We start from the raw sequence: 9,066 nt of genomic DNA on the forward strand, positions 1-9,066 counted from the left end.
ACATCTTTTAGACATAAGACATCCAAAAGACGTCTTTTAGATATGCAAAATAAATGTTATCTAGGATCGTGAATACTTAGGTTAACAAAGATAAAAAAAGATTAATTTATTCGATACACAAGGTGAATGTACCAGTTACATGACCGAATTATTGGATGAAATGACAAAAATTTTGAATATCAAACTTTTAATGATATGTATGACTATAAATAAATTCGTCTTATTAAATTTTTATAAACAATGCATTTATTTGAAGTCATACGTATTATTAAAAATCAAATATTAAAAATTTTTATCATTTCGTCCAATGATTGAGTCATGTCTATTAACTGTTCCCTAACTAATATATTTATCTTACATATCAATATATAAGAAATACATACAATGTTCATTCGATTTTGTTATTCCAGATTTATAGTTTATCGAATTTTACAAATTGTTTTATTTATTTTCCTAATTAATCTTACAACATTGATTTTGCTATGCTTCGAAAGTCGATATTAGTATTAAAAAAGCAATTAGATAATTTGTATATTATTTAATTATTTTTTATGACATAAAATAATTATTTTATTATGATTATTTTATGTCTACAAAGTGCATGATATCTCAGCAGGAAATTTATACATGCAAACAAAATGCAAATTCATCATGAATTCGTCATATTCGTTATAATCTTATAATGCTTATTTTTTGATGCTACAATTTATTTTTAAATAATGTTTTTTATTAATACTTATCTAGATATATTAATCCGTGACAGGAATATTATATCTATTATATTATAACATTAATAAAATTATTGATTAAAAAGATAATGTATCTTTAACTCTTGGTACGTATATACGGTACTTGTACGAAAATATTGTATTACATCTTTTTACAGTTAATATTACATAATATTACATAAAAATAAAGTTTTATAAAAAATATTTAATAATATTTTGCTTTAAATAATTCTCTACACTTTTATCTTTTATCTTCGTAACCAGAACATTTTATGTTTACAAAATGATATTTCTGCTAACAGAGGATATGATTTTGCAAAATCATACATAATGTATGATATAATATGATGAAAATAATATCTTATGCAAATAAAATATTACGAATTTCTGCTCTCTGCAGTTTTTAATTTTATTTATCCACTTTTCATATTACTTTTGTCAGAATAAATAACTCAATTTCTTTCTATTCATATATATATTTTTTCTTTTTATTAATATACAATTATATTCTGTTGTATTAATATTTTTGTAGGTATAATACTTCTACCACTTTTATACTTTTGGTACTAGCGTTATTTCTTCTGGCATTTAATTTTCACACATTTGTATATAATTATTGTGACCTTATTGCACACTTTGAAAATGAAGCAAGGTCCCAAGATACTACAATGAATGTGTTTATATACGTGCTATCTACCTGCCGGTGATCCGTTAGAATAGCAACAATAAGAACTTGTCAAGAACGAAACTAAAGAATCGTTAACGGCGTTTACCGTATGATTGCGTATGTTTTCCCTTATAAATCCTTCAGGCATAAACCCTTCCGCGCGAAAGGGCTAACCCGAGCAAGTCCGAAGGCCTAGGAGAATCTTGTATTACAATAAGATCGAAAAAAAGAAATGAAGCGTCAGTCGAAATTTCTTTACGCGCATTTGCACGAGGAAGGAAAAGGTCAGGTCGGAATTGTACAATAAGATATATCACGTATATACACATTGCATTTTGACCGAACTTTTATATATAGTTCTCGTAAGCGATTTGTACAAAGTCCGTTGGAAGCGCATTACAACTGATGGACTATTTATAGGCCAGTATTATATTATATACTTATATTCGGTTCTTTCTTAAGTTTTACATTTAAGATAGTCTTAAGATGTCATAAGCAATCACAGAGTTGTATTAGCATCTTAAGACATTATTTAAGACGATCTTAAAATAAGAATTGACTATAAATACCAGCCTCAGATTCGTTAATCTATTTTTGACCAATGAGATTCTCGACTTGTTTACAACATGAACACTCGCGAAAGAATACGAACGAAACGCTATCGTTACGCAGCTTTTTAATTTCCTGTTACCTTTTTAATTTATTGTCACGTAGATTGTTGCCTTTATTATTCTCATTATTTCTCGCAATTACAGTATTTACACAAGAATCTCATAATTAAACGGAAATAAGCGAAGTGAAAATATCTCGACAATTACGTAGAGTAAACGCTTCTCGTTTATTGCTATAGCGTGACTGCTCGGGGATATGTATTCAATTCCTCTGAGATGAGAGAATCAGATGGCGATAGATTCGCCATTAAGTGAGCAATGAGAGAAATACGGTTTTGTCTGCCCGCGTATTTTGCAGAGATGGCTCGAGAACGCAGTCTTGGCGGGGTGATCGAGCATAGCCGATTAAACGAATCGGTCGTTTCTATTCGAGGCAACGGCACCGCTCTCAGGGTCCAGGTATAGGAGATAAGCGGACATCCTCGAGCTACCGTCGCGTATCGATCCGAATCCCGATTCAATTTTCTACGCCCCCGACGTAGCGCAACGCCGAAACGGCATGCATTAAACATCGTGCATCACGCATGCCGGCGCACTGATCCATCGTCGCGACCGACGTCGGGCATAAATGCGTCAACCAGGACACGACATTAGCTGATGCGACACCACGATGTTATCGGAGTACCTATCGGTGCTTATCTTCCGCTTATCACTCTGACATTGCACGTTGATACGTATTATCGGGAGGCTAGTATTTAGAAAATGATAATAATAATAAATAATGGAACATTTAAAACACTGCGCTCGCAGATGAATTTTAAGAAATGAGAAATATCCCACTCTATTAAATTCATAATATTAAATTATATTTAATTTGAGTTATTTTTTATTATTTCTATAAGTCGCCACTGCTCCTACTCAGTATTATAATTTCAAACAATGGAATTAAACAATTTAACTTAAGAAAATGTATTAAATTTGACTCAAATTGAGTTACTTCAAATCACTCAAATTTAATTTATTGTTTACTAAGTGCATACATTGAGGTGGATGTTATTTACTTTGAAACTAATTACGGAAATTGATTTACATTTTAACACATATGGAGGTTAAAAATAACAAAAAGTTATTTAACTCAAGGGATTGGGTTATTATTGCTTCCGTGATATCTAACACAATGCATGTTTATTTTTATAAAAAAAAATGTCAATAATTTTGTTGATATAAAGTATCGAAATCAGGAACATGACATGCGAAAAAAAGACATTCAATAATTATGCTTACACGGTCAAGTTTCTTTTAATTTTCAATTTTATTTCGTATAAAATTTAATAGCTCTTTTTTTTACTTTTTAAACTTATAAGTTAATTTAATTATTTTTGATTGAAATAAATAAAAGAGTATTACAAAAAAGAAATACATACATTATACATACATGCATGATGTCTGCATAAACTTTCTCGTTTAAATAAGATTTTCTATAGTCAGGTCGTGTTACTTCGGAGGCTTCGGATACATTTTAGTAGGCGCCTGCTCACGCATACACGCACATCGTTTTCTATCCGAGAGGCGCGGCGATCTGCTCTATTATTACACGAAATTGCCTGGGAAAACTTTCATTAACTTGTCCGATGCCTAATTCATGAGAGACGGACCGACGCGATATCGTATAATCCGCGCCCGTGGCTCCATGGAGGCGAGAAGGGGATTGAAGGAGTCGAAGAGAAGGGATGGGACAATCGGCGAAATGATTTCGGAGGTACGAAATGAAATAAAGATGATCTCGAGTTCGGCTGCGGATGCAAAAGCACAGGTGGAATTGAGATTTGAGGCTGACGCTCATTTTCATTCCGATATATTCTGCGAATCGTCATTTTGACGTGTTTAACTCTTTCACATTTCACTTTAGAGCCATCGTTTTATTTTTTCAGCCTTTATTATCTCGCACATGTGAGATCGAATATCCATTTCTTTCGTTCTCGTCAAAGATTCACAAATATTGCATCTTGAAAGTCTATTTTTTATTATACGTGTTACAGACATATACAGGATAAATTACACAAATTTTTTGTCTTTATATACCACTTTTTGTTTCTACGATGACAGATTGTTATTGTCATTTCTTAAAAATTACTTTAATACTACGCTGATTTTTTAAATAAAATATGAATTCTTTGCGTTGTTAGATGATGTTAGCTTTTGAATTATTTCTAAGACTTAGACATACATTATTTTTATTTATTTTATTTATTTTCCTATAATCTACAAGAAAGAGGTTTATTATAAAAATTTGTTGTGGGCTTTATTATGAGAATTATAAACAAAAAAATTCAATGAATCTTTCATTCATTTTTTGTTGTTAAATTTTTGATTACTTAATATAGTGATTACAAATACAAAGAAAGAGACAATCTGTTGATGAAAGTAAACAGTCAATTTAAATCAAAGAACAGTTTTAGTAGTAAGCTACGAATCAACTCTTTGCTGCCACCTATTCAAAGTGGATTCAACTAACTTTTGTTTGAATCGAGACTTCAGTATCAGAGAGTCCAAGAATAGATGTTTTATCCTTGTTTTGAAACCTGTTTACTGGCGCCTCTATGTGTACATACGAAACGTTGAACTATCTAGCCAAGGATATTTCCAGTAGGTAACAGTCTTTTTATGATTTTATGTTACACGTTGTTTGATTTATAAAATTCAGTTGCATAACAATGTTTTATAAAAATGATAATTAAAAACCGGAATAATTTAAGCTTAAACAGAATTAAAAATGTTATATAAAAACGTCAAGAATATATATAATATAATAATATCTCTATGCAATACATATACCAAAAAAAAAAAAACTGAGAAGACCATATAATATTATATTATTGCTAGACGTTTACGTTTGTTTAAGAAAAATATATAAATAGTTTTTACTTTTTAAGCTCTTCTATTTTGACCAAATATAATTACGATAAAAACCTCGCTAAGCTTAGAATTATATTACATATGCAATCATTTTATTTTGGTTGCTCCATTTTTATCGAAATCATTGACAGAACTTAAAATTTTTCTATCCAAACTGTATCTATATATTTTTAATTTACGATTACAAACAAAATTTTATTCGGTATAAATAGATCTACTTACAGAGCACTATCCCAGTTCTCTTTTTGTGTTTTTCAGGATAAAATTGAAGATCGTAGATATGTTACCTACCGGAAATATACACCAGATATACGTATTTCACACTTTGTACGCACATAGAGGCGCTAGTAAACAGGTTTCATTTAAAACATTGGTACATCCACTCTCTTTGCAGGATTCTTTTTGTTGCAATTCCTTACCGACATCTTGCTATGTATCGACATCTTGCCGTTGTAACTAATAATCATCGGAATTTCATAGTATCGTACAAAAATCGCAGTGCACAATCTGTGCGATGGCAGAACGTGATTTTATCGGCACTTTCCATCAAGCTCTTCGGTTGCAAATAGGAATATTGATTTTTAGTCATCGTGAAATGACAGTCATTAACGTATCAAAAATAAATATTTATACATTTCGTAACATGCAAAACAATATGTAATAATAAATATTATTCTGAGTTGTTTTGAAAGAGATTCCGTGTAGTCAAAACATTCAGTACTCTGATTATTAATCAATAAAAAGTATCAAATTAATAAATTAATTGACTCTTTACAACATCTTAAACATGCTCTTTTTGTTGGCTTTATTTTTTACATATTACATAGTGAATTACTTCAACTGTCACCCTCTTATTTCTTTCCATCTTTCATCTCTTCATACAACTATCTTTTTCTGCGCCTCTCACTTATCAGAATAGCATTGGCCTCTCGCAATTTTATCCTCTCGCGAAATGCCTGCGCGTGTAGTATCGGATATAAGTCTCATTACAACGAGGGTGAGAGCGAAGGTGAAGGTCCGCAAAGACTCGCGTGCGCGAGCTTGCACGAGAGAATTCCTCATTGCATCCACCTTCCTCTATTATCGTTTTCTCCTTCTCCGTCTCTCTTTCTTCTCTTAGAAGTTCATAAATGTGCAGAGACCCGAAAGCGAAGAGAGGTGTATATTTAACACGCTACTTTGTTACTGGTCGCGCAATACGCCGGGAGCCCGTTCGCGGAAGAACTGCACCCACGAGAAATCGGCGGGGACCACGCCGTCGAAGCTGAGAGAATTCCAAACACGGGAAATTAAGGCCCTGCGTGCTACATAGTGATCGCGTGCGCGGAAACAGTAGCCGGGTCCTTTCAGGTGACCTCACGTGATTCGACGCGGATACCGACTACCGAGTTACTTCATGGTGGCGAATTGTAGTTTCCGCCTCTTCCCGGAGAGCAGGCCCAATCTCGCCATCTCTTTTTAAACTCATATTATTTTGCACACTGTATGGCACCTAAATGATTGCGATTAGAGAGACCGGAAAAATAATTTCTATTCTCGACTGCGGACTGTTTATTGTTCTTGTTATTATTGGTTGGATTGCCATTTCTGATAATAGACGCGCTGCAACGTTGTCCTAATGGCATAATTCAGTCTCAATAAAAAATGGCGTAATCGCTAGAGATTGCAACATGCAGGCACGTTTGTTACGAGGCGATATATTTATTATGTATAAATGGAAGATTCCAGATATTTAACAATAACAGTTTGTATTTAACGCGTGCATTTAACATGAAATACAACCGTAATAATGAAATACAGACAAGTTGCGTAATAATGTGTCATTATATTTGACGAGAATCACAGACCTTTTTTATATATATTAGAGTGGCGAAACTTTCCTATGACTTGCATGAATCAATAAAAATTTGTTGCAATCTCGAGAAACTATGCTGGTGAACATCTGATAATTGATATCTAGAAAAATAATTAATTTGAAGATACTCAATTTGTTTAATTAAAGGAAAGAATAGTAGTTGATGAAATTATAGTTTAAATAACATTTTCAAACATAATGAAAAAAAGGTAAATAATATACTTATATGTACATTTTATAATTATATAAAAAATATATAAAATGTTAATAAAGCAACTTAATAATTTTTTTTATCAAGAAGAAACATAATAATATGAGAATTAGATATATGTAAAACTATATTTTTTCATTTAAAGATTTGTATATTAAAATAGAAACCAAAAATGCTGGAATTTAATTTAAAAAAGAAAAAACTGAATTCCCCATCTTAATTCAGGCTTCAGAACTTATAATTCTGAAGCCCGAAATAATACGTCGCATTAAAACTTTACAGTTACGAGTTTTCATGCAAAATTATATACCTATAGTATTAAAATTACATTGAATGTTAAAAGTGGACATGATTTTCTCCCTGTCTACATCCTAATAATCCTACTACTACCAGATTTCTTTTACGTGTCGCGATTTACTATCAATCAGCTCGTAAATTTGCAAAACACAGTACTGTTCGCCAATGTTGGCACTTTCTGTCAATCATCATGCATCGTATATCGATTATCGTTTACTATGTAGCAGTCGGCATCACTTCCCACGTCATTAATTCACCTTCACCCTAAAATTAACGAGATGCGTGTCTAACTTTTTCACGTACAGCACAGTAAATTATGCGTTGTACGATAAGTATACTTCGCCCGGTAACAGAAATTACAAGTGCCTGCTAGTACGTTACATTCCTAATATGTGTATCCAAGTTTGTCCTCCTGCGGCTACATGTGCATGCACAGGGTGTTCCGAAACCATCACGTTTGTCTTCAACTGTCTTTCTTTATAAGTTTGAAACTGATTTAGACACAGCGGCTTTCGATTAAGAGAAATTTCTTTATTTTTTACTCTTAGATGGCTCTTAAAATTGTAACATTGCAAATTTTCTTTGCTTATTTACTTTACATAAGCATTAGTTCAATTCAATTCAATTTTATCAAAATTGAACTTTATAATTCTGATAATTTCTTAATATCTGTTTTAAGTATTAAAATATGAAATATGTATTATATAAAAGACAAATAAATTCTTTTTATTTAAAATATAATTTACTTGATGATAGTCAAAGGAGAAATTCTATGAATACCCTTTGATGAAATCGTTAAATTTCTTAATTCTAATATCTAATCGGAAAATATGACAGTTTCGAGACACCCTATGTACACTGATTCGTGTACACCGCACTTGCATGTAGGTCTGGAAAATACGAGCTCTCACGAATGGCAATTTAGCCTATCACGTCAACATTTAAGATATGCTTTGGAGTGCGCCGTGAATTGAAACTTAATGATGGAAACTTTATTAGTGGAAAAACACGTGGAAAACAGTGCACAGCTTGATATATAGTAAGAGCATATTTTGCGAGAGTATCGTTAATTTATTGCTTTCAAGGGTTCGATTTACTTTGCATTCTTTTTTTATATAAAGAGTTGACCCTATTATTGCAGATAAATGAGAACATCCGTTCTAAATCAGCATAGAATTTTTAAAAATATATTAAAACGTTAACAAATTAATTTTTATATCGGCATACAAGTTTCAAAATCAATTGTTATTAGCCATGGTTAAATAATTGTATCTGTAAAGTATACACTGTTAGAAATGTTCTTAAATTTCATTAACTTTTAAGTTACATAATTGAATTTAATTTGAATTTAATTTCATGACATTGCATTAAATTTAATGTATTTGTAACTAAAAAGTATATTTATGTACATGTACATAAAATTTAATGTATTTTTCATGAAAATTTATGAAATTTAATGTACTTTTCATAAAATTTTATTAAAAGTACGTTAAATTTCATAAATTTCATAAATTTAATGTACACGTTCATTACATTTAAGTAACTACTGTAACTTAATTTTCAGTTAAATCATTCATTACTTTTAATTTCATTCATAATCACCAGCTTCATTTACAGTAAAGGAAGCTCGTGGTTACATTTATAACAGTGTACATATTGAGTTCCCGCAAATTTAAATAGTAATGATATTTTACGACGATTATAGGTATCGATAGTGTTCTAGACGTGCCTTTTTACAACCACACAGAATTGGACGGAATGTTTTTAAAGCCTTTGTTTAC

The sequence above is a fragment of the Trachymyrmex cornetzi genome, unplaced genomic scaffold, assembly GCF_001594075.2.
Source record: "Trachymyrmex cornetzi isolate Tcor2-1 unplaced genomic scaffold, Tcor1.1 scaffold64, whole genome shotgun sequence".
NCBI classification, from domain to species: domain Eukaryota; kingdom Metazoa; phylum Arthropoda; class Insecta; order Hymenoptera; family Formicidae; genus Trachymyrmex; species Trachymyrmex cornetzi.